We start from the raw sequence: 26,468 nt of genomic DNA, 5'->3' as shown, positions 1-26,468 counted from the left end.
GTGTGTGTGTGTCTGTGTGTGTGTGTGTGTGTGTCCTAATCAGTGTAGCCCCATACACCTTTCAGCATCTCAGTGGGTGTATTCTAACACCAGATGTGCTTCCCTCTTTCACATCCCATCAACCATTCTGTCCCTCCCCAAGTGAACGCTGGGATATTACCAGTAGATGCTTTGTTGAAATTAAATAAAGAGGACAGGGAGGAGGTCAATTATCATTTCTTAACACATTTTGGCTTTGAAGGTCTTGAGTTTACGAGGAGCTGCATGCCTTTTTTTGTTGTTGTTGAAAGGGATGCCATTCCTCTCATACCCTAAGTCACGTACAGCAGTAGATAACAGTTGTTTTACTCCTCAAACTCTTAATATTTATTCACAATGCCAATGCTTCATTTAGCTTGAACATGTGCAAAATGCTGCAAAACATTTCTTGAATGTTTTGTAGCATTTATGGCTGATGATACAAATTGTTATGATGTGACAAATGTAAGGAAAAAGCCTAAACAAACAACAAATGCAGATGCTTACATGTATACAAGAGGTCACTAAATGGTTTGATGAAAATTATATTAACATAACATCCCTAAAAACTAAGCAATAACTTTTGCAATTTTTTGTGCCATGAAATAATCTCTATTTGTGTCTAAAGATGTTCCTGTGAAGCATGTTACCCTACACTGCAATCGGTACCCTCATTGCTTTTAAATTCTGACATTTTGCTTCTGCATACGGAATTTGCCTGGCCTTTTATACTTTTTTATACTTAATTGTAGATAATACTAGACTTCACTGCTAGACTAGATTATAGCATACGATACAGCATGGTAATGTAAGATTCTTAATTATAAAGTTTAGCCACATATTTGTTTCTACAGTAGTTGAGTATTCATCTCTGTCTTTATTCCCTCTCATTCTGTCATCCACCTACTCTTTCTCTATGGATCTAATCTCTCTGTCATTCCAGCTCTGTGTCATAGTAGTCTTCTCATCGTCCACTCTTATTTACTAACTGTCACTGCCCGATGCGAGTCAAGTGCAGATGTGAGTTGCGCATGCTCAGACTTAAACAGTTTACGACATAACGTGTCATACTGAAATTTGTGAAATCCATAAAAAAAATTAACTTTTCGCATTACAAACAGTAACAGAAGATTGAAATCCTTTCAAAAACATTTTAGCTATCTATGATTGTTTGATTGCTAACGGTAGCTCAAAATGCCATTCAACTGACAGCGTTTGTTGTATTTGATTGCTAACTTGTAGCCAGCAGTGAATAAACCTTTGTTAGGTAGGTCAATTTTTACTGTATTTACATTACAGAAGTCTCTTGTTAGCATCTTGTATGTGCAACTTACATCTGCACTCGACTCACATTGGGTAGTGACACTAACAAACTATCAATTTCTCCTAAAAAATGGAGCATTACCTCTGCAGTCTATAAGTCTCTTCCATTTAAGTATCTCTCCCTTTCCTGCAACCATCAGGCAGCGTACGGCAAGTAGTAGTGATTATGCCTTCCAAACCAATATACACTCACCAGCCACTTTATTAGGTACCCCATGCTAGTAACGGTTTGTGATACCGCTTTTGCCTTCAAACTGCCTCAATCTTCGTGGCATAGATTCACACAAGGTGCTGGAAGCATTCCTCAAGAGTTTGGTCCATATTGACTGATGGCATCACACAGTTGCCGCAGATTTGTCGGCTGCACATCCATGATGCGAATCTCCCGTTCCACCACATCCCAAAGATGCTCTATTGGATTGAGATCTGGTGACTGTGGAGGCCATTTGAGTACAGCGAACTCTTGTCATGTTCAAGAAACCATTCTGTGATGATTCCAGCTTTTGACATGGCGCATTATCCTGCTGAAAGTAGCCATCAGGTTGGTACATAATGGTCATAAGAGATGGACATGGTCAGCAACAATACTCAGGTAGGCTGTGCTTGCAACGATGCTCAATTGGTACCAAGGGCCCAAAGAGTGCCAAGAAATATTCCCCACACCATGCCACCACCACCACCAGCCTGACCGTTGATACAAGGCAGGATGGTCCATGCTTTCAAGTTTTAGACGCCAATTTCTGACCCTACCATCCGACTGTCGCCAGAAATCGGACTCATCAGACCAGGCAACGTTTTTCCAATCTTCTATTGTCCAATTTCGATGAGCTTGTCAAATTGTAGTCTCAGTTTCCTGTTCTTAGCTGAAGGATGGCACCCGATGTGGTCTTCTGCTGCTGTAGCCCATCTGCCTCAAAGTTCGACGTACTGTGCGTTCAGAGATGCTCTTCTGCCCACTTGGTTGTAACGGGTGGTTATTTGAGTCACTGTTGCCCTCTATCAGCTCGAACCAGTCTGGCCATTCTCCTCTGACCTCGGCATCAACAAGGCATTTCCGCCCACAGAACTGCCGCTCACTGGATGTTTTTTCTTTTTCGGACCATTCCTGTAAACCCTAGAGATGGTTGTGGCTGAAAATCCAGTAGATTACAGTTTCTGAAATACTCAGACCAGCCCTTCTGGCACCAACAATCATGCCACGTTCAAAGTCACTCAAATCACCTTCTTCCCCATACTGATGCTCGTTTGAACTGCAGGAGATTCTCTTGACCATGTCTACATGCCTAAATGCACTGAGTTGCCGCCATGTGGCATGTCTGCGTGGTGGGGGGCTGCTTAGAAATTAAGTGTTAACGAGCAGTTGGACAGGTGTACCTAATAAAGTGGCCGGTGAGTGTACATTCAGAACAAGGACATATTGTTGCTATTGCCCATTTCTTTCATGCAAACATACTAGGGCTGAAACGATACACCAAACCTAGGGTTTGGTTTGTATCACAATTTTTGACCCACGATTCGATGCAAACCTAGATTCTTTTTTTTTTTTTTTACACATGGCGTTGTTTTGTCATTGATTATACCCCACTTTGCAACACAGTTATACAACAGATAGCTTATTTATTGATATTAATTGATTTCAATATTGATCGATCCAACACCAAATATTCTTTTGTACCTTAAAATAAGGTTTCCAAAATCATTTCAGTGGTTTATTAACTCGTTGGAATGAGACATTAGAATAATGGTAATAATGGACAATTCCGCTCTCAACCTGTAGGGGGAACAAAGAGGAAAAGTGCTTTGGTGCCTGTAAACTGTAAAGGTGCTGCTTGACAAGTAGCTAACGATAATGTAATTCTTGGTAGGTAAGATTACGACACCGTTCAACACGCTCAGTTATTTTTAGTATGATGGTTTTGACCACGGTTAACAACTCTGGGCTAACCCACAAATTTATCAGTAACGTTAACTGTATCTATAGATAGACGACTAATCTAATGGTAATTTAGCCAGCTAGCACACCTGTCTTCTGCCTCAGTCTCCCAGCGATGCAAGGCTTCAGTCGGGATGAGAGCTGACAACAGCCCCGGGGACACAGCCACAGTCGGCTCCCAGCCAGCTGGCAACCATTCCGGTCAGCATTCAACTACGGTGCTATGGATGCTAACGGCAGTTCACTGAACCGTCGGGAAACAGACCCAGGCACCCGAGTCAGAACAGCGGCCATTCATAACGTTACACCTCTGTTAGTGTCACCAGTGCGCCCCCACCTCCAAGCTAAATTCACGAGACAAAACAGGAATAAGGCACCAAAAGGACTAATACTAATAGTAATTTAAAGACATGGTAGCATTGGATCTAGGTGGGAAGGATAACTGTGTGAAGGGGTGTGTCACAATTCTGCCTTCTCACTCACAGGCTTTGTGTCGCAATTTCGGTTTTATTTTCCATCTCGTTACAGTCCTAATACATACATATCCAAATCAAGCCATGGTTATTTCCTCAACAGTGCGTGACAGTTGGTCTTTAAGGGTGAATGCGGCAGACTTTCAGATGTTCAGTATCTCTTCATTATCTGGTAAGAATGGCTGAGAGTATTGTGAAATTTTATCCTGAGTCTGTGGTCTGGATTTTACTCACATAAATAGATATAGTGACAGAAAATTCAAAACTGCAAATATATATATATATATATACATACACACACACACACACACATACACACACACACACACGCGTTTATATATATAATATATATATATATATATATATATATATATATATATATATATATATCTAAAGAAGAACCAATAGTTATTCATGAATTCAGTTTTTTTTAACTTTCTTTTTCTTATTCAGGGCCACAAGGATTTGGAGGGTAGTCTAGCTTGCCCTGAGTAGAAGACACAAATACATCCAGAACAGGTCGTCTGTCACAGGTAACACCAATGGACAGAAAAGCACCGAGTCACACCCATGGGCAATTCATTTCCTCCAATCCACCTCACTTGCATGTCTTTGGACTGTGTATGCAATCTGGATCACCCAGAGGAAACCCACGGGAATATGGAGAGAATATAGAAACTCACTGACTCACGGGCCTTATAGCTATAGTAGGATTTAAGCCACAAGAGCCAAATTATTCTGTTGAAAGTCAAATGTTGAGCCATCAGTGCACAGAACAAGATTAGCAGTAAAATTTGTTCAGGTTCCCAAGCAACAACATTTTATGTTAAATTGGTATCAGAATCCACATACAGACTGAAAACAGATGGCAGCGGCAACATGCAAATTAGATTCCCATCACAGAATTACTAGTCTACAAGGACATATGATACTCTACATTGCCCAGGGCTGGGTAACGCAGAGCCATTTGTACAAGCAAGCATGAGATGATGGCAAAAACACCTTTCACTCTCTGGACATTTTTTCTTCACCCCTCCTTCCTGTCATCCTCTTGTTCTTTTAACCACCAGTGATGAAGATGGCTAAGTAGAGTCATGATAGCAGACAGAGGAGAGCTTTGCAACTACACAGCTCGTCCCAATGCCTGGTCACAGTTCTCTAAACATTAAATGCACACAAGAGCCCATACTAATGCAAACTGTGGGAAGGGAACGTATGCTGAGGATAATATGCCGCCTGTGTGTGTTAATGTAATGTGTCTGTAAATTTGCGTAAATACTATTTTGTTAATGATCTACATTTTGTGTACTAGCACTTATAATTGTGTCTGCCTGTGTGTATCTGTGATCCTGATTCTTTTTCTGGAGCCATGTGTGCGTTTTCATGCCAAAGCACACGACAAATACAAGACAAATACACACACACACACACACACACACACACACACACACAGACTGTTTGTGGATAGATCCCAGTGTTTAGACAGACATTCAGTCACACACAAACCAAAATGCAAATAGTCACTAGAATTGCAAGCAGTTACGACGGAGTCCAAGCCTCCCCGCGCAAGTCGGCCTCAACAACCCTGGGAGCGCAAAAAAGCGGAACCCAAAGCGAAATGGTGGGGGGGCTAACGTCGGAAAACATGGAGAGGTGCACGTAACAGTACAGATTAGTAGCACAATGACCCCGAAAAACTCTGGGCTTCTAGCCTGGATACAAAACCTTCTGTAAGGGATAGGAAGACGACAAAGACATCAGCAGAACGGGGCCACTGTTAGCTTTTAGCTCCAAAAGACAGTATATTTCTACTAGTTATATTATTAAGTTACAAAGTTATGAATCAGAAGTGCCGTTTGGCATCACGTACAACGCACAAGACCTCAGAAGTACTAAAAAGGCCCAAAATTGTTGATTATAGCGCCCCCTGATGGCCTATCTTTACCAAATTTGGTACAGAGCCTCCGGGCGGCATGCCAAACAATCATCAAAGGTTTGGTATTGATAGCATCTATTGTGGCAGAGATATTCCAATTGCAAATGTCCCATTGAAATGCATTGAGGTTTATTAACAAAACCAAATGTTGATTATAGCGCCCCCCTAAGGGCCTATCTTTACCGAATTTAGTACAGAGCATCGGGGAGGCATGGTGAACAATGCCTACAAGTGTTGATCTGACCAAGATGTATGATATGTGTTTGCTAGCTTGCTACAGAAAATTTGTTTTGTCTTCCGTTAACGTAGAAAAATTCTGTGATTAAGTTTTTTTTCGTGGCCATCTGTAGATGAGAAACATCAGGTTTCATACAGATTTGTCGCACGGCCTAGGAAGAGTTTGAAAAAGTTGGTTTTGCGCTTAGTGCTATATTGAGAAAATAACTTTGAGCAGAAATGGGCGTGGCCTATATCAAAAGACTCGGCTTGGTTCAGTGAACACGTGGATATAATTGTAGATTTTAATGTCTAATGTACATTGTGGGAGTTATAAACAAGAAACACATTTGACGTCATTGTAGCGCCACCTAGAGGTCCACATCATACATAAGTCAGGTCAGCTACCCATTGTACATCTACCCTCTAATTTCAAGTAATTCACTTTAGTGGTAATCCAAACTTGGTTCTATAGGCCACGCCCACTTGAACCAATCAGCACCTCACTGTAAAGACCTCCTCAGGATTGGGCCTAGATAGTACGCATCAAATTCTGTACAAATCGGATAAGTGATTCATGAGATATAATTTTTTTGTATTTGTAGCGCCACTAGTGGCCACTTTCGTGAAATTTGTTTCAGCGACTCGGAGGGTCATACCAAGGAATGGTCTAAATTTTGGCTTTGACTGCATTTATTTGGGGCCAAGATATGGCAAAGTTGGTGTTTTTATAGTTAGCTACACAAATTTGTTTGTGCGTAATATGCACAACTTTTATTCTATAAATCTGTATACAACTTTTTGTCAAGTCGGTCTGGAGATGATATGTGCCAAGTTTTGTGCAGATCCATTGCACGGTCTAGGAGGAGTTCCGAAAAATTGTTTGTCAACAAACCACGTTTCAGGCATAAAGGTTTATCCAGAAATGGGCGTGGCCTATATCACAAGATTCAGTAGGATCCATGGAACGTGTGGATATATGTTTTTTTAAATTTCCTATGTACGGTTTGGGAGTTAGAGGGCCAAACGCGTTTTTTTCTGCTACAGCGCCACCTAGAAGTGAAAGTAGGTCAATTTTTGCGTATGAGGTCTTTGCAGAGTTTTGGACCAGTCCTGAAAATGGCACAATGCCACCATAGACGGTTAAGGCTGCAGCGACAGTTTTACGCGCAGAAGAATAATAATGGAAAAAGGAAAGGAAGGAAAAACCTTAGATTAGAAAACAAAAGGGTGCCACAACCCTGCTGTGTGAACCGCGTAGTGCTTTGCGTAGCGCTTTGCGTTAGCACGGTCCACGCATCCTCGGGCTTGGACCTCTAATTAATATACACATGCAATCATACACAGTGTAGGACAACTTATTACACCAAACACTAAGACACAAAAAAACATAACAGGGCTTACATGTGTCTGTAGCACTCTCTTTCATACAGAAACACAGACACACACACACACACACACACACCATCTGTGTTCAACCCCTAACCAGCTCTCAAGTATCTTTGTCTTTCTAGGAACAAACCCATTAGTTTCCCAAGAGACACAGCACATACAGTGTGTGTTAATGCATGTGTGTGTGTGTGTGCGTGTGTGCGTGTGTGTTTGTGAGTGAGAGAGAGAGAGACAGAACAAGCAAGAGAGAACATTAGCACTGTGTTACAGCGATAATAGCATTGTGTTAAGGCCATAACGGCATCTCAGTTGCATACCCAGTCATGCTATGTGCCAGCCACTGATGGAAACTGTATTTGGTACTGGGACACAGGGAGAAGCCATTATCGAATCCCCTTAGTCAAATATGGACAAGAAGCAGCACAGCAGAATGGCTGAAAATGCCCCCAAGGCACAATTTATTGTCTCAGACACATTGAGGAATTGGTCAAAAATAAGTTGAAGCTTTAAAACCAGCCAAGAGAAATTGACAGCAACAGAGCGAGCCCATATTATTTAAGAATGTACTTTGTGGCTTTGGATTAAAATGTTTTTTCATGTACAAATGGATTGCATGATTGCAAGCTCTTAGGTGCAAACTGCTCCAAGGAACAAAGTAAAAAGTGGTAGTTGGTCAGAACTTTTGTTTTTTGGTGCAGGCAAATACATGAAACTTAATTTTCATCTTGCACTACTTCGGCCAATCATAAAATGTGCATGTAGATTTTATTAACGTGTCATGCCACTAAGTGGCCAATTCCACACAAAATTACATGACACCAATTGGCCCCATTCAACGTCTGCTGTATTTGTAAGTATTGGGGCGTACTTAACTTACTAACGTACTTACTTTATGTACTTACTTAACTCCCAGAAAATACCTTATTGCTCTATTATGGAGTATTATGGATTATGTTGCTAGGGTTAGGGGACACAAAGTACATAAGGAATGTGAACAATCCCTAATACACTTTGTGTCCCCAGACCCTAGCAACATAATCCAATACAGGACCGACACAGGCATGATATAGTTTAGTATTAGTGGAGAAACCCAGATCTATTAAAGTTTTTATCCTAGCTACAACTCTCCTTAGAGCCCTCCCAGCAGACTCAGAAAGCACAGCGGTACCTATCACGAAGTTTAGATTCTCATCAAGACAAAAACCAATACATTTATAAGAGTTTGTGTAATGAACTGAAACTTACTTAGGGACTGTAATGGAGAACTAAAGTGCATTATTTGAGAATCCTTAACATTAATTGAAAGTCGCCATTTCTTACACCAAGCATTAGCAGCAAGCAGAAAGCATCTTTTGTATATTTTCCTCAGTTTCTGCAAGTATAACAGGTTGCGTTAGGGGCAGAAAAACAGTATGACAATAGTATTGTAAAAGAAGTAGAGTGCATGCGCAGCAGGACAACAGCCTTGCTCTTGGTGTCTTGAAAAGTGCAGCTGTAGGCTAAACTGTGTTGTCTTTAAAGGGTTATTTTTTACTTCGGACGTGTGCACCTAAGCAGAAGTGGAGAGAAAAAAAATCAAGTTAGAATCGCAGATCCGGCTTTAGATTTTGATGGTTGAAATCTCATTTTGATAAATTTTGGATTTGGAATCAAATTCGTGACACCCCTGCTAATGAGGGATAATAAGAGCCATTCGGTCAGTCTGAGTCAAATACCATCATCCTTGGATGTGTAATGAAATGTCAGTGCACTTTGATCACACTATATCTGCCCTCAGACTTGCTGGTTTATCATCTTCCCAACTGTCTCCTGTCTCGGCTGGCCCCCCACCACGCAGACATGCATACACACACTTTTCTCATTGACATAGAAAAATTGACATCTAAAACTGATTTTTCTTTCCATTATGTTGACATATGGCCCTCAAAAGATAGCCAAAACTACAAAAAATGAAACATATGAAACCAGACTCCACATTTCACCTTACAAACCCTTTGGAGACATTTGGAGGAGCAAAGATAAAAAGGTTAATATTGTTTGACAAAGTTAGAGGTAACAGATGACAAATGTGCCCCTTGACTGGAGAAAGGAAAGAATGTATAGTGACTGCACAAAGGATGGGGACCACAAAACTAATATTTCTTACTCAATGTCCCTGCATTGGCTTGACTGTTGTTTACTTGAGTATATGTGGCTGTGACAGAGAGACCAAGTAAAAGAGAATGAGAAGATGTATTGTAGCAGTATACCCATATTTCTTGTTTTACGATTTGAGGAATGGAGTGCAGATCTTGTCTAAATATGGGTTGGATGGCTCAATGTGACTTATATTAGCAATTTGGCTAAAACATATGACAGAAAACACAGGTAGCGACTGTGTTCTTTATTTGATTGCTACAACTATTACATTTGAAATGTACTGCTTGATTATGAACCTCTTCTGACTTAAAGTGCTGAGACACTGAGCTATGCATGCATCCACACTCATTGACATCCTCTGGTCTCAACTTTTCAATCTTTGCTGTTCACAACTTAATTGGTTTAAATGTAGAAACCAACTGAAAGGTTGTAAAGCAAAAGTGGGCTGGAGTGAGTGTTTGTGCCTGGCCTTTGCATCACTGATCTCTTCAGTGACAAATAGATGTGAAGGTAAGCTCGTCATATTTTTCTTTCTTTCTGTCTTTGATTATGTTTCACTCCTTTTATCCTTTCTCTGTTTAGACAGGTCTGATGTGACAGGTTTAATCAACTGGAGCCAATTTGAACAATGCGTGCGTGCGTGCGTGCGTGCATGCTAAAAGACAAAGTGTGTGACTTTTGCTGAATATGTATAACCTTAAAGTTCTCATATTGTGCTTTTTGGCTTTTTCTCTTTCCTTTATTCTGTTATCTATTCTTTTTGCGCATGTTACAGGTTTACAAAGTGAAAAAGCCCAAAGTCCACCCCAAAGGGACTTGGACTCAACTCCAACAGAAAACCCTGTTCACCATCTGCTCCAAACAACTCTATTGTAGTTCAGCCTTTACTTCCGTGACAAACGTGCATCACTTTGTAACACACGTTATAATGCTCGCCTAGGTGCTAGCGTGGCACGCCCTCATACTCTGCTTCGGATTGGGCAGTAGTCCTAACCCCTAATTTTCACCAGTTTCAGAACGGCAGTGGATCGGCTCCACCGCGTGACAACTCCGTGCTCCGCCGTCCATCAATACCCACCAGGTCAAGATTTGTTGCGGAACGGCTAAGGCCATGACTGACAGCTGAAATCACAAGGACCCACGAGATCTTGCAGATTCATGTAGAATAGAACCACAAAACCAACAACAGTTTTTTTCTATCCAGCGGAGTAGAGAGAAAACAACTCTTTGCTGTGTTTTCAAGGTGTAATGCTGGAAATATGATCCGCCGTGAGCATGGTCTATTTAATTTTGAAAAATAACCAGATGTTTTATTTTGTTTAGAATTGAATAGAATAGAAGAAGAGATTGAAGCAAAAGAGATTGAAGTTTCTGCGCTTAACTTCCTGTCCCGCATCTGAGGGCTCTGGATCACCGGAGCTGTCCCGCAGTCAGTAAAAATACACACACTAACTTAAATGGAAACCTAATTACGCCGCCGCCGTTCCGGAGCTGATCCGCAGCCATTCCGCGCCGGGTGGAAATTAGGAGTTACCTAGCTACTGCTCATGTGCGACTACCAACAGTAAGATGCCTCACTAGGTAGCTGCAACAGAGAGATTAACACAAAGGGTGAAAAGAGGAGCTGCAGCAATGTGCAGTACAACAAAAAATATGATGAAATTAAACCATGTAAACCCATTCTGGTACAACCTCTAAATACAATTGTGAACCTGAAAATGAGCATAATATTACTACTTTAAGAAAATTCTAACATGTGCAAGGTTGTGTTTTTGTTGTGTGAGACCTCATTTGTATGCATGTGTATGTGGGTATTTGTATTAGTCAAAATGAGAGCTATGTGTTAGCAACATTAGTATTTCTTAGATTCGGAATCTGATCTTAGATTTAAGGCCGATGTACAGTACATGGTTTTGAAGCTTTGGTCCCAGTAGTGGTAAATGTAAGGTTAAAAAAGTAAACATAAAAAGCCTTTCCTGTCCTTAAGTGATGCCAGTACAGCCACAGGAACACATTGGAGAAGGCTCTCATGCTGAACAATGGAGAAGAAAAAACAGAAAAATGAAGAGCTTAAAATAAGGAGAAAAAAAGTGTTTGTGTGAAAGACACGGGAACTTTCTTTCTGCAGCATTTATTCCAGAGACAAACAGAAACCTACATTTACTACCAATTAACAAGTAAACTGCTGATGTATTCTCAGCTCTGATAGCTGACAGCTGTCTGCCCTGAACGCATTCACCATCGCACACCCTCTCATGTACACAATAAGCACTGAATGGAGCTTCCCCAGTCTCATAACACAATGATAGCCTGCCAGAACTTCCTGTATTTTGTCCGAAAGTCCAAACCATCCAAAAAATGCTTTCACACTATAACAAACCGAACTGTGGCTCAGTTTGATCAGGACCGAGACCACCTCTTTTGGTCGGACCAAATTTCGGGCCGTTCAAGCCTGTAATTTTGGTTTGGATCAAACTGAGAAGTCCAAAGGTATTGATGGTCAAAAAAAGCTTTGTGAACCAGTGTATTTAATTTCAGAGCCCACTAGATGGAGCTCTCTGTTCAACAAAGAATGCACTGAATTGCAATGCCTTGGGCCTTTCTCTTAAAACCAAAAGCACCATCTAGTGGGCTCAGAAAATAAAGACATTGGTTCATGAAGCTCCATTTGGTCATCACTATCCGAAGGTTTAGACCAAATCAGGTAGGTGTGAAAGCCCCCTTAAATATGGCCATATTGGTATCAGTCTCGAATCAACCAATAAAGCCATAATCCAAAGTCTATTTGATAGTTGTTGGCATGTCAAGAAAGTTACAGTATTTTTCACTGCATTACTGGATACAGGTTTTGTGTAGGGAAATGACATATCCATCATGAGTTAAACTTAGTTGAGATAAAGAGAAAAAAGTTCTACGAACTTACTCATTCGTCCCTTTTGCACATGGGTGAGCAGATCCAAAACAGAGCAACACCCTTCTCGCATAAGTATGTAAGACATGGAACGAAGAAAAGTGACAAGGGAATGAAAACAATAAGAATATTTAAGAGAGGTGCAGAGGAGAAGGAGTAAATGCATGGGAGGAAATAATTCAAACCCCCACATTAAACTGTTAGGAAATGAGGGGTTTGCCGCACAGCACATTGGGATGTTACTGTCACATTAAAAATGCTATCTGTAGATAATTCTCATTTATAAGTCACTGTGAAATTACAACTAGTGACACATTAAAGTAGTGGAAAACTGTCTGTTTGCAACTGTAACCCTGAAGATCCTTAGTGGATTCTTTAAGACTCGTTTGGGACTTTTCTGGGTTGGATTTGCCTGTTAAGTGACAGGAAATGCAATTCGGAAGCATTTCTGAAAAAAAAAATCTTGTTGAAAGTATTAAACTTTCAGTAATAAAGTGACCACTTTCCATTTAAGAAACCACATTACTAGGCACTTTGGCAAAGACAGAGAAAGAGAGAAACAGTAAGGGTTTCAACAGAAAAAGAGTGAATGAATGAGCCTGAGGGGTCAAGAGGAAGAGAAGTAGACCCTGGTTGAAAGATTCAAACCTGCACATTTTATTCCATATTGCGTAAGGGTGAGTAGCCACAACTCTATGGGTAGTACCCTATCACATAAATAGACAAAAAATCAAATGACGAGAGAGAGAGAATATGAAAGGAAACGGTTAAAATGTCATGGAGAATGAAGGCAAAAGCAGTGGAAGTGGAAATTAATTCAAGGAGAAAGGCTAAAGCCATATGTTGGCCTTTCTAGTGGAAAGGTGAGTAAGCTGAGACAGGCGATGAATAGGCATCACAATAATTGTGCAATTGTGTTAGGCTAGTACATATGAACTGTGAGATTCACTTGGAGCAAGGATGAGGAAGAAGAAAACGGTTGCTGGTGACTGTGTCAGAGGTGTGGTTATACAAGCATCTCTCTGAAGCAATTCTACTCCGGGGGCATCAGTGTTGGAATTCGCATTTGGTCAATGGTAGCAAAATGGCTATACTGAGTAAAAGTTTAGCATTTCTAGTGGTAGTAAACAATGGGACTACAATGTTTTATATCATTGTGAATTGAATATTTTTGGGTTGTGGACTGTGAATAGGAGAAAACAAGCAATTTTGTTCTCTGGGAAAGTATGATTTTCGCAATGTGACATTTTATAGACTGAACAATCAGCCTAGTCAATTACTGGAAGAGATAATCAAGAGATAATGCTAATAGTTGTTAACCCAAACATAACTATTCGTTTTATTACTACTTTGCTTCCTTCCGGTTTGCTACACTGAGTTGGTGTATTAATAAGCAAGCAGGAGGTTGAATTAATGCTATGAATTAATTTGACGTGCAGATTATTTTCTGCGTCAAGACTTGTTTTCACGAGGGTGTAAAGAAAGATTTCAGGTGAGGTAATTTGCGACATTCAAAGTTGTTTTCAAATGCAGGCGGAAGGTTGGAGGTGGGGCTTTAAAGAAATGGTGAGGTTGTAGCTGGTTTAGTTCCTGTGTCAAGAACAATCATAGCTTCTAAAGACATCAATTGTCCTCTCAGGAAATATGAAAAGCAATTAAAAAGGGAACGGAAAAAACACAAAGTGCTGAGATAATGTGAAATAAAACCACATTAATTTGACAGCGGAAAGGGTTAGAGGCGCTGTGTGTGTGTGTGTGTGTGTGGTGTGTGTGTGTGTGTGTGTGTGTGTGTTGTGAGAGAGATTTTTCTGGTCAGCTGATTTAGAGGCAGGCAGAGAAGACACACACCACACACACACACACACACACACCACACACACACACACACACACACCACACACACACACGTTTTAATATTAAAATATTTTTTTCTTCATTTATTTCCAATACATTAAGCTGAGATTTGGCTGACTTTTTAACAAAAGACAGTGACAAGGCGGTAAAATCACACAACCTTTCAGAAGGAAAAAAATAGTCACGCACACAAAGACACGCACACAACACGCGCGCGCGCACCACACACACACACACACACACACACACACACACACACACACACACACACACACACACACACACACACACACACACACACACACACACACACACACACCAACCTTCCTTCTTTAAATAATGGTATCAGTTCTAAAGAGTCTTACATATAAATGATCAGCTAGGCCCTCTATCAGTCTACATAAAAAACAATGGATTTTTAATAATGCAAGGACAAGGTGTTTTTTGTGATTTAAAGTGATCAATAGTGTTCTCCTTCAGTCGACTGATAAAAGTGAGGACAAATTATTGTTTCAAGTGGTTGTTACTTATTCCACCCATTCTTTATATCTATACTCCCCCCACACCTTTTCTCCACTCCACTTTCTTCATTCTCTGCATACCATCCCTCCTACTGTCCAACACCTTTCCCCTCCGAGTCCTTCTCCTCTTTGTATTTCAAGTTTTTCCACTCTATAGTCTTCTCCTCACCCTTTGTCTCTCTCTTACACCTTTCATTTATCCACTTCCAGCTTACCCTCTACCTCTTTTTTTCACTGTTGTTCAAGTTTAGATGTTGTCTTTTATTTTATTTTTTTAATCTTTGTCTACCCATCCTGTCTCTCGTCCTCTCCCCTTCTCCATTACTTCTGGATCCCCATCGGTCTTATTTATGACTTTTACCACTGTTGCGTTCACATTGGGTTTGTAGATGGTTTACCTGATGTCCGTTGTTGTCAACAGTGGTGCAGCAGTAAATCCATCAGTGTTGCTGAAAAGTGATGCCTGTCCTGCATCTGCAGACACTAAAATGTATTTTGTCTAACCATGGCAAAGACAGGCAGATGTTGAAATTTGTCTTGGTGCTGCTCCTCGACTAAAGTTGAGGATAAAAATAACAAAATTAATAACAAGCCTCTCATCCTATTATTGAGCATTGGGGTCTGGGAGAGTATAGGTCACGATCTAATTCTGGTTAGATTGAGCCTTTAAAAATATTAGCTTCCTCCTAAAATATAACCTCACAGACATTTTGACAAGAAATATTGACGCCACATAATGTTATCTATTAAAAGAACATTTGTTATGTCTTTGAAGTAATGACTGGGTCAGTCCTCTTGTTTATCAAAATAACCAGTGTGTCACTGGAGTTCAATGACAATCTAGCAGCATACCGCTGACCTCCTTCCTCTAGAGTCCCTCCTCCATAACTCCTCGTTTTGTCTTTTCTGCCTAAATCCATCCTCCAATTCTTACTGATTGTTATTTATATCCCTATTTTTTTTCTCCCTAATTCTTTCCGTCTTCCCTTCCCAGCCATTCATACTGGCAGAGCATTGCAGTTTTCTCAGATGTTTTAAGCTCTTATATAAGACTGCAGCTCAACCTGACTCTGCATACTGTACAACTTCTAGTGTGCATCTGTGCAACATGGATTTAAATATAGACACTATATAGATATTAGAATATAGAAATTATTAAATGATTTATTGTGTGCCAACTTTTACCATCTTTTCAAGAACTATAGACCATATAAAACTGGTAAATCATTCATTCATTCATTAATAATAATCAATCACTCAGCCTTCACCGTAGATTGGGTAAACCCCAACTTTGCCGGCGATTTTGATTTCGCCCTGAAGCTCAGTCTGGAAACCAGCACGTTTAATTTTCCTGCTTCAGGTCCCAATTTTGCTGGAACCAATTACAAAGTGGCGTATCTACCTGGCAAGCTACTGGCAGGTTTACCACAATGACAATTAAGAAGCAACCAAGCAGTTTCTTGTTTACAATCAACATAGCGGCCATAGCGCAGCAACCACTTGATGCTGCTGTTGCTTCAAAAGGACTTTCCAATTTTGTACAGAGTCATTTGAACTATGCCCATTGGTCCCGCTTCTTATGCACAGAAAATACAGAGCAGACTCCCCAGACCAACGCTCAATCTCAAATCTATTGAGCTTGGCTTGGTCTGGTGATAGCCAGACTACCTTCACTGTGCAGGATGAACAGAATGGCCAGATATAAGGACATGGTTTAGAAGACTAGAGTTACAGGCATGTCATAGGGGAGATATAATGGTTGCTGATTGTCTCCTTTAGTCTTTGGTATTGTATTGGAACGTTGTAATGCAATTGATCCCTTTAGCCCAAAAATTGTTTGGGTGGTGCTTTTAACAAATGAACTAGTTTCTCAGTTCCTGCATATTTCCAGCATTTCCCACTCAGTAGCTATCCAATGGTTTGTTAACTCTGCATAAATGTTGCCTTTACGGTGGGGACCGTACATGGTGGCTTTATTCTACAGCTGTAGTCTGCATGTCTTAGGTTGCTGGTTTATTAAGATACAGTAAAGGGAGACAGATCTTTGGTCAACGCTGTGTCTGCTTGACACCTACAGCTCTGTTCAAGGCCATCTTAAATTAATGTCACATTAAGACATAATAGAGCTTGCCATTTTGTCATGTTTTGCATTACAGTATCAGGGAACTGCCTCATTAGAGTATTGTTGTATAAAAATGTGCATACTTTATAGATGACCAGATACTACATGTACAAATGTGGTGACCAAGATTAAGCAAGAAAATGAGAGAAGAGAGATGATTTTCAAATTGAAAAAGTCACTTCAGGCTGTTGCATAATGTGCTGCAGTAAAATCTAAAAAAAACGGTTCACTCGAGGCGAGGCTTAGTGATACACACACAAAAACAAGACAAGTGAAGTTATGGTGTAGTAACTGTCAGATAAGGTTGCTCAATGACTGAACTGGTGAAGTTTTTGTATTTGCTCCAACAAAATACACATGAAATGATACTAGGCAGTAATTTAATGGACAGAGTGGAATAGCAAGATCGTGTATGCAACTACATCTACACGTCTATGTCATTTTATGTTAATTTGAGCCTTTTAGTGAATATTTGATGATAAGCTGTGTTAGAAGTCTGGAGTTTGCTGCCTGTGTGAAGCACCAAGTGGGAGATCAAGTGAACACAGTTTGAAGGAATAATCATTCTGAATGCAGCTCACATCCACACAGATCATGACATGGCAGGCATTAATGATTCAGAGGGAGAGGGATAAAAAGAGTAAAGGAGGAAGATAGAGGGAAAAGATGCCAGGTGGGAGGGAAAGGAGGAGGCAACGATAGGGAGAAAGAAGAAAGGGAAGGTAGATAGAGGGAGCGAAGGTAAGGAAGGGAAAGATGAATAAGCAGAGGCAGAGAGGCTGATGGGAAAGAAAGTGGCAGAGGAAAAGAGGAAGCTTTAAGTTTGGTTTTTTTCTTAGCACCAAGCCATTTTGGTTGGTTCACTACTTGTGCTATATTTTAGTAATGTGTGACCAGACAGAATGTGAGAGTGGAGAAAATGCAGTTTGACATTACAGACATGTGAATACCAGCTCCAGCATTTAACACCTCATTTTCCAGTATTTTCAGCTGCTCCGCCTCTATTTCTTGGACATTTAGAACAACTGTGGTAATTTCTACTGTGACAGTTTGAAAGTGGTTGAATAGAGAGACTTTGAAATGTAAACTGAATTGAGGATGACATTGCTCAGCCTATTAGGGTTGGGACGGTTACCGCATTACCACAAAAACACTGTCACCTGCCACTACCGTGGCAATGACAACATCAGCGCCATTGCCACATATTTTATTTTATTTTTTTACTTTTTGCTAATGGAAGTTACAGGAAAACAGATATCATGTGATATAACATATAATGAAAGCAATAATCCTTGTGTTGTTATCCTCATTGACCGTCTTCTGTCCGTGGGGAGTTGGGTTGGGAACTACAGGATTGCTGGTTCAAGTCCCCGTTTGGACCAAAGTGAGTGTGGACTGGTGGCTGGAGAGATGCCATTTCTGAGGGTAATGGTCCAGCACTGGCAGCCCACTCACTCACTCTGACATGTATAGGACCTGACCCTGTGTGTGTATTTCAGGACTGTGTGTAATAACAACAGAGTGTGTTACACCATAGGGGATCAATAAAGAGTATTAATTATAAAAAAAATAATATTATAAAGGAGGATGGACAGTCCATTGATCTGAGTTGGACATATTAACGTTAACGCTACAGTGTTAACCATTAAACATTAGGCTAGCGGAGCTTCCTTCTACTTGTAGCTTAATCCAGGTAAAACCGCACGGTTGAATTCTAGTCTGCACGCACGTTTTGTAGCCTAAACAGAGCAGTTCACATTTAAGTAACTTTATATGAACTTTGCTATCTCTTTGTCCTCTCACTTTTCCTCATAGAGGCACTCATACGCTACTCTCCGTTACCACTCACTCTCCTTGCGTGACCACACGGGCACTGACATCACTCACTTAAGGCACCGTGCCATTTTGGCTCTAACACACGCTACTCCCGTAAGATGGACCTTACAAAAATTTATAAAAAAAAAATTCTAAGTTAAACTATGCGCAATAACCAACAAAACGGAATTTTGTAGCTAGCTACCGAACACTAATTTCAGCATATCTCATCCAAATTAATTGATATTAACGCTATTGGCCTTGCCAACCTGAGACTCTGTACCAAATTTGGTTAAGGTCGTCCATTAGCGGGTGCTATAATCAATGTAGATTGTGTGTAGCCCTGTCACTCCCAAACCACACACAAATCCTTATATCCATGCGTTCCATGAATTCAGGTGAATCTCCTGATATAGGCCACGCCCATTTCCACCTAGGCTTTTATGCAAGAAAAAAAACAATTTATCATAAACCTACTTTTTCAAACTCCTTATAGACCGTGCAACTGATCAGTACAAAACTTGGTAGGTAGCATCTCCAGACTTACCCGACAAAAACATACAAAAACACAAACTTTAGCATATCTTGGCCAAATTAATACACATTTATTCAAAAGTCTGGGGTCACTTAGAAATTTCCATTGCACTCCATTATTGACAGAATACCGGCTGAGATCAGTTGCATTGTTTTTTTTTAACCAGGGCAGCAGTTCTCAGATTACATTATGTCCTTACATAATTGCAAAAAGGTTCTCCAATGTTTTCTCAGTTAGTTATTAAAATGTTATCAGATTAGTAAACAGAATGTGCTTTTGGAACACTGGATGAATGGTTGCTGATAATGGGCAATGTATATATTGCATTAAAGATCAGCCACCCACTCCAATCAGCTGGTATTCTGTCTATAATGGAGTAGAATGGAAATTGTAAGTGACCTCAAACTTTTGACCGGTAGTGTACGTACCAGAGCAAACCTTGGTAAACTTATTTGACATCCCACTCTGAGGCTCTGTTCCAAATTTGGCAAAAAAAAGGTTCTAACGGCAAAAGTAAGGTTCACAGTTCAAAGTGTTTACTGTTTCACTGTTTTCTAAGTTCATAATTGCAACATGTTTCCAAAAGGCAATGAGTAATTGTGTTGAATGATTGTAATTTCAATATTGACTTAAATAATCGTGAGTAGAATTTTTCCCATAATCCAGGAGCCCTAGTTAAATTGACAATTTACCTAAAATGTAGTCATCAGCATGTCATTAATTACACATTTACTAAAAATCAAGGATCCCTGCGAGGCTTTTAACATGTATTTCTTCAGACAGACAGACAGACAGAAGAATCAGTCTTCATATCAAATTCAGATTCATCAAATGCAGCCTGAAAATAATACACTGAAAAAGGCTTAGCCACTCTGGCATACAGACAAGGTGGCAAGGGCCTGCTGCCAAGCCTGTCAACCCGATTACACACACACACGCTACATTTACACACATACCCAGACAGACACATACCCAGACACACACACACACACACACACACACACACACACACACCTGATGTTTGCTTAGTCCAGAGGACACACACATACACACACACACTGGCAGAACATCAAGGTGGCATGGCAAGGCACTGCTTGTGGCCTTGTCAACTAAAGTAACCTCCCACAGGAAACCCAGAGACACAGCCCCAGAAGCGCAGATCATATGCAAGAGAGAGAGAAGAAAAAGAGGCAGAGGAAAAGAAAGACACATAGAGACAAGAAAGAGCAAAAGAGGAAGAGAAGAAAGAAGAAAGATACAAGAGCAACAAACCAAGAGGACGAGTAAGGGAGAAAGACAGCAAAAAGATTGGTAGAGTGACCAATAAAGCAACAGATGGACAAAAAGAGGAAACAGAGAGGTAGAAAGACAGGAAAGAGATTGGTGGAGTGAGCAACAGAAAGAGAGAAAGATGGTGGAGCACAAAGACCATCTGCCATTATTGGGAGACTCCAGGCAAATTGAGTGTGAGTGTGTGTGTGTGTGTGTGTGTGTGTGTGTGTGTGTGTGTGTGTGTGTGTGTGTGTGTGTGTGTGTGTGTGTGTGTGTGTGTGTGTGTGTGTGTGTGTTTGTGTGTAGCAGCCTCTTACTGTCTTTGCCCATATATGTGTGGGTGTACTGTTTGCTTACAAGAATGTTCTCCCCTCCTGTGGAACCAGGTTCCAGTTTGGGTTCAGGAGGCAGACACTGTCTCAACATTTAAGAGTAGGCTTAAGACTTTCCTCTTTGATAAAGCTTATAGTTAGGGCTGGCTCAGGAGAGTCCTGAACCATCCCTTAGTTATGCTGCTATAGGCCTAGACTGCCAGGGGACTTCCCGTGATGCACTGAGCACCTCTCTCCTCCTCCTTCTCTTCATCTGTATGCGACCTCATCCCATTAATACATGTTACTAACTCAACTTCTTCCTATTCCCGGAGTCTTGTGCTCTCTCGCCCCTCTTGTCCTATTGCTTCCTGCAGGTGTTTCTGGCTCTGGAGCTGTGGTTGTAGTCACCTTTATTCCCTCTCTCTCTTTATGACCGCCCACCCTGAGCCATGGTTCTGCTCGAGGTTTTTGCCTCTTAGAAGGAAGTTTTTCAATATACTAATAATTGTAGATTCAAATCACTCTTTGCTTCTCTCTAAACTATAAGACAATATGACTTTGATCATAATAAGCCTGACCTCTCTGACATCATCCGTTTATTTTTACTAGTCTGAAACATTCCTCTCTAATCAGGATTTTATTGAAGGTTCATAAAGGCCAAATAGACTACTTCCCAAAAGATTAGAAGGAATACAGTTTTTGCGCATCAATCTTTATATGTATCTGTATTTATCACCGGACTAAAACCAAAGCTGCGCCTCTCATTTTACAACAGTAGTATGCACACACTCTTTAGACGCCATGTGTGAAATTTTAAAATCAATCAGTTATCGCAGCATCAATTGTGAGACATTTGTTTGATTATCAAATGACAGAAGATCTTAATTACACCACAACAAAGGGACAGAGTGCCTGTATTCAAGGCACTAACAGAGCTCAAGCTTTAAGAGTTTCTGTTACAGTATATGAAGGACGGTTGAACAAGTGGAAGACGGACTGAAAACATCATTTCCAATAAGTGAGTTCTCCTAAATAAAGCCAAAGATGAAAGCAAATACCTCGCGCTGGGACTGCACGGCGTATGAGGCGCGTCCCACCGGGTGGCGGATGGGGGTTTACACCGTATGGTGTCGTGGACCAACGCAGTCTAAGGGAAGGACACCCTGACAGAAAACCACTGGCCCTCCAAGCTTGGGGGTTGGGCAGAAGGCTAACAACCTACTCCCGGAAAACAAGCCTGTTACAGAAACAACGGACATCATATTGCAAAGACGCCGCCCAAAAACAACTTGGCGGCGAATGGTGGAACTGGAACGTAACGGTGCAGGCTGGAACACGTGGAACATAGCACGACGTGCAGCTGCAAACCGAACCCAGCGGAGGAGTGATGTCCAAGCCTTGTGTGCCTTCTGGCACGGAGAGAATTAACTAACTGAAAGTAAATACACATCAATGTCAGAGAAAAACCTAGAACATGCTACATGTCTAATGGAAACATTTACATTGATTCATCATTGGTAATTGTACTTTTCTTGAAATTGCTTTACTTATTAAATAATGAAAGAACTAAGGAGCTACACCCAAGTTATTTCCTTTTTATTACACCCTTAAACAATTGTTCTAGTCTCTACTCTAGGAGGAATTCTGATGTTCACAAAATGACTATGCCAGTATGCAGACGAGATGTTCACCATCTTGGATTCACAACTCAAGCTTGGGTTGGTTTTTATACCATAGGGTAAAAAAAATGGATAGCAATGGATAACTGGAAAAGTATAGAAATTGTTAGCTATGATGTAAACTCTATGTGATATGTATACAAATACTTGCAAAACTATTGGTATGGTCTCTGAAAGGAATAGAATAAAATCTACATTTAGTTATAGATATCATGCTAAGGCTAAATGCTTATCATGCTAACAACTTGCAACTGCATCAGTATTTTTTCTTTTTTACTGGAGAGGCTTGAGAATTGCTTTATGTATGTTACTGGAGTAGTTCACTTCTTTTAAAGCAATATTATCAAAACTGATCCCATTGATATTTGTATTACTAAAATGTTGCATCCAGCACCTTTAGGTGCCATCCCATTTCTTAAACTGTGATTTCTTTAAATCTTTTACCACGGTCAATAATAGGTACACTGAACTATGATCTAGTCCATGAGGGGTCATTGATTTTAACCAGTTGACTTTAATTGCCACAGTCATTACTTAACCACTTGCCCAATAGATACATCACATCCATGCTCATTGAACATAATCAATACAATGTAATCAGAAATATCATGATTGTCAACTTAAGTACCTGTAGTTGGTAGTCAAAGAGTGCATGTACGCTGACCACAGTCATTGCAACACATCTAAACACAGACAGGCAAAACTAGGGTGCTCCAGCACAAAAAGTCAAATCACAGTAAATTAATTCAATACCCTGTTCAGTGCATGAAGCCATGAATCCCTTGACCATAATTTCTCAAGTTTGTCTGCAGGTTCAACGTACCAGTGACCAACACAACCTCCCTATGCTTTAGGGTGCAACCATGTCCTAAAAAATTCTAACAATGATACGGACAAGGCCTCCAGAGTGCTAGATTGCTTTGTAAGCTCTATTGATCTGCCTTTATTTGCTATTGATTAGCAGTGCTGCATCCACACGACTGAATTGTTGAAGAAGCCACAAAGGCTTACATAGGATGATAGGCCATGCCCAGTGGAAGATAACAATAAGGAATGCTGTCTCACCAGTGATTAAGAAGTCACTGCAGACCTTCTGTAGTTATCCCCTTAAAGCTGCTTTATAATGTGCTTCTTGATATAACTGAAACACGAAATGAGATACAATGGATTGGAGATTTTTCAAGTCCTAAAGTACACTGCAGTCCAATAAGTGCTTGCCTCCATCTGTTATCAAATTCAAAGTTTCTCACTGTATTACAACCAAACTGAGCACAGATTCTTCTGATGGGTATACATTTGACAAAATGTTTTAGCATGATTTAAAGTATGTAGGTTTCAGTAGAGGATTACTTTACTTTTTAGTTGCCAGGCTGAAAAACAACAATGTTTTGTACACTCCTTGTGAGGGTGACTTATTGGGTTTTTGTTATTTCTTTCTTTGATGCAACATAGCTGGAGCCCATTTCTGAAAGGGAAAATAAAGTATAATTCAATTATACAGAGTGTATAATGGCATTTGTGATATTGTCTAAGGTCTGTAACACAATGAAGTATAATAACATCGATAAGCATTAAAAGCTCATTATTAACCACAGAATAAAAAGGAAATTCCGGTTGAATTTGTGCCATTGAAAGTCACGTAGATTATTATGTTCAGTTTGATTCACAACTCAAACTTAAATAATTGCCAGATATACTGTACACTGAAACGTTTCAACTGAAACTATGCTTTTGTTTCTGGCAGGGAGTGCGCTATTTTGATTATGTTGTTTGCAGTGGTTATGGTCTAAGAACTAATAAAGAATTGATTTGAAAGGAGCCAAACAACATAAACAGCAGAGTCTGTCCAACACCAGCGCAACGACTCCAGTTAAGGTTTTTGGTAAAAAGTCATCACTGCTAGCATCTGCTAGCATGCAGCCTGACTCTGACACTCTTGATTAAAAATCCAAAATGTATTATATTTACTGTAATAAATGCAAAAAAGGACCCCAATGCGTCATCAGATATTAAGTAAAACATGCTAATCTTTTTTGACAACAATGCTAATGGTATTTTTGTTTGTGTTTAGGCCTTTGTGTTGTTATCAACTGCCCAGTTTGAAAGCCAGGCCGGGTTGCCAGATACACCTGTAAAAAAAAAAAAGCTAAACCCAGTGCCTTACAGTAGTAACAAGAGCAGCAAACAAACGGGATCAACGGAGATAGATTCTACCTGACCTAAAAAAAACTAAAAAAAACACCATGTTTGTAACAGTTGCATAACCAGAGACGTAACAAACCTTGGGTAAATATTGGAGATGTATTTGAAAGCTGGAGACAGCTTAGAGCCCAAAAGGATGCCAGGTTGGCTAATTTCCTCTTGAACAGGTAAGCATTAGCTTCAGGCTAATTTATCAAGGGTCGGGCATTTTATGTCATTTCAACATTTGGTAGTCAAATTCAATTATATAGCTAGAGTACCTGAGTGGTTACATGCCAAAACAATTGAGAGTAAAATGACCCCAACTGGTCCTGGCTAATGCCGCCATGAAACCCTGCTAATTGCTAACCAGAGGACCAGGCAAGAGGGCTGACCAGGCAAGTGAAGTTACACCCTGCCAGGAAACGTTTTGCTTCTTTTCGAACGTGATTTTGTTGTTAGATACTACCGAATATGTCTGCAGAAGAGGTGCTTTTGGCACAGACAATCTTAAGGATTGGATTCTTTCCCTGGAGGTTTTTCACAAATGACCAAAGTCTTAAATGTGGGGAAGAGAAAGAATGTGGGTAATTTGTTAAGTTTCCCTCAAGACACAAGTCAGCTGCCTTACAAACTGCTGCCAGATTAGTATTGTGTTATAACTTATTATTTGAGATTTGCATGATTATATCTACAGGTGGACAAAAAAGGGTTAGGTTATATCCCACATAAACATGTGGACTGTTAGATCATGCTGTGATGGAAGAAGGGGAGATTCTGTCTAATACAGTATGGGCAACCTGACTGAAATCTCCATCAGGAACTATAAAGTAATTGCCACCATCTGCCATTTCTAGCAGTCTGAGTTCTAATTCGGTAACCAAAGATAAACCATCTATATTAGGTGCATTTATATTAGCCACGATTAAAGGGAAATCCCTGAATCTCAGAACAAATAATTAACAATCTGCCACTGGGATATCTGAATAGGTTATCTATCTTAAATAGAAAGCTCGGATGTGCCAAGATGGCAACACCCTTCTGTTAACGGAAGAGACATAGATGCCCTATCCCTGCCATATCAATGATGTTGAGATGCATCATTATCGGTGAGGTGGGTCTCATATGTTCCCATATTTCCTTGAGCTTAGCCATTGTAATGTTTTTTCTTTTACTAGTTCCTTCATTCTTCTTAAATTACAAGTAATAAAGCTTTTAGCCGTTACAATTTGGTACTCACTAACTCCAACTTGAACAAACAAATCGATCAACATAGACCCCCATGAAATAAAAGCAAACTAAAATGTCCATTTAACTGGAATACAGTCTGTATAATTGATTACACTGTTTAAACTTGTAACACTCAATCTCCACCGCCTTGATATAGTCCCCAAATATGTGTTTACACTTTCTTCTCTCTGTCAGCAGTTAAAATGCATTGAGCATCTTAGAAGTTCAGAAACTTGGGTTCTTTATTAGGTCTGCACAATTTAGAAAATGTCATGTTGCAATTTAAAGATATTTTTGGGGCATTTTAGCTTTTAATAGACAAGACAGCTTTAAGGGCATTTTAAAGTAGCCACAACTGAGCTGGCGTGCCAAATGTAATGTCATGAGAGCGCCGTAACTGTTTATTTTTACGAGGTGCGACACTAGTTGCAGTCTTCTCCTGACCAAAGGTGGCACTAATGAGCAAAGGCTACGGACATTGCTATTTCTACGGACTAGAAGAAGAAGAACTGGCAGCAGCATTGCAATCAATGCTTTGATTGGATTCGATGATCTACTTTGTTGGATCAAGCCTTTCATGAGAGACTTGCAGTCACTCTAAGAG

At 40.3% G+C, this 26,468-nt stretch overlaps 1 protein-coding gene and 1 long non-coding RNA gene across 2 annotated transcripts in view; both read right to left on the bottom strand.

The window, feature by feature from the left end:
• Positions 1-26,468, bottom strand: part of LOC116698496 (zeta-sarcoglycan) — a 372,560-nt gene that overhangs the window by 245,567 nt on the left and 100,525 nt on the right. The window lies entirely within an intron of this gene.
• LOC116698660 (uncharacterized) overlaps positions 26,287-26,468 on the bottom strand; it is a 21,136-nt gene continuing 20,954 nt past the window's right edge. The window contains exon 3 of the long non-coding RNA XR_004334274.1: positions 26,287-26,373. This is a non-coding gene — a long non-coding RNA (uncharacterized LOC116698660). The remainder of the gene's footprint in view (positions 26,374-26,468) is intronic.

This window comes from Etheostoma spectabile, chromosome 2, assembly GCF_008692095.1.
Source record: "Etheostoma spectabile isolate EspeVRDwgs_2016 chromosome 2, UIUC_Espe_1.0, whole genome shotgun sequence".
Classification (NCBI taxonomy): Eukaryota; Metazoa; Chordata; class Actinopteri; order Perciformes; family Percidae; genus Etheostoma; species Etheostoma spectabile.
The sequence above is the reverse complement of the archived record's forward strand: the minus strand, read 5'-3'. Positions and strand labels throughout refer to the sequence as shown.